Consider the following 1,594-nt stretch of genomic DNA (forward strand, 5'->3'; position numbering starts at 1 on the left):
TAAAATCTAATAAAATCTTATTAAATCGAAAGTTCTAGAACAATTCAAACGGTTCCGGTAACTGTTGACAGGTCAACCCCCTTTCCCGCTCAGCACCACCACTTCTAACGATATAAAAGAGCACGCCAAAGACGGAAAATCGCTTAGTTTCGACTTAGTTTTCGGCTTAGTTTTCGGCTTAGTTTCGGCTTAGTTCCGACTTCGTACCGATTATTATAGTTCAGCTTAATATCGCTCAGTTCGACTAGTGTTAGTTGCGCCTTCAGTCGGCTGTAGACACCAAGTGCCGTGATAGAGTTTGTTATCCGAGCGTCAAGACGGGAGTCCTCCCACGCCTGCAGGGTCCTCGTCTACCTAACTTCACCATATTACAAGGATAGCCGAACAATATCTCGACGAAAAGTGAGTTGCATGTGGCACTCCGGTTAGACGCACTTTTCTCCATTCGTATAAACATTAAATTTCTAACTATCGGGTGCGAACCAGTAAAATCTCAGTCATTATATTCAATATCTTGTATATATCTCTTTAGCAGAAATCCAAACGGAATAAAACGTTTAAAATCTATTTTCTTTTATCTTTGTTTTTCTTTATCTTCTTCTTTCACTCTCCTTTTCTCTCGGGCGTAATTAACGCTATTCGGAGCGCCTGTAACGTCTGTGCCGTCCAATTACTGTTGCAATCTAGTGAATCTGGAGTGGGAAGCCTCGCGCGTTGTGGCGCATGAAAACCGCGCCAGGCTCCCTATCCTCCGGGGCGACAGTCACCTGTAACCAGGCCTAGGAAGCCCCTCTCAGGGCTGCCGAGGCATTCCTCTTAACTCTCATTCCTTGAAATCCATTCTAGGAAGCCCCTCTCAGGGCCTCCAGAGCGTCCTAGCCTTGCCCTCCAGTCGCTCAAGACAGAGCCCTGGCCGGCCTTCCGAGCGGAGAGCAAGAGCCCCCTTCAGAGCCCCCTACCGCTCATCCTACTCCGAACCAACTGTCGCTGTAAAAATTAAGATTTCTACGTGATTATTTTGTGATAGTCAACCTCCCTCCTTAACTCCGGTAACCGTGATTACCGCCCTTGCCGCTCGGGGCGAGAATCACGCCGAGCCGTCGTTGGACGGACCCACGCCGCGTCCGAGGGGCATCCGCACTCGCGCGCCCCGGACGTGACAAAACGTACAATTAATTACAAATAATCATTCAAAAAATATTAAATTAACGTTAAATAATTGTAATTTTGAAAACAAATCGTGAAATGTGAAATTAATGAATAATAAACGTTTAAAAAATGTTTAAAAACATTTTCCCCCCATTGATTGGGTAGGATGTACCTACTACAATTGTTGCACTTGATTTTATAAACAACATTGTTTTTATTTAAGCGCGGACATGGATCTTTTTCAGGGAATGGAAGTAACTCGTTACTTGTAACGAAGTTACAGTTACAAGTTACTTTTTTGGTAACTTTACTAGTAACTGCGTTACTTTTTTTCTTTGGTAACTGTAACGGTAACGAAGTTACATTTTTTTGGTAACGGTAACGAATTTTACAGTTACGTTTATCGTTACTTTGCACATGATTGGACACGATACGACACAAGCCA

This window comes from Trachymyrmex cornetzi, unplaced genomic scaffold (genome assembly GCF_001594075.2).
Source record: "Trachymyrmex cornetzi isolate Tcor2-1 unplaced genomic scaffold, Tcor1.1 scaffold91, whole genome shotgun sequence".
Lineage (NCBI taxonomy): Eukaryota > Metazoa > Arthropoda > Insecta > Hymenoptera > Formicidae > Trachymyrmex > Trachymyrmex cornetzi.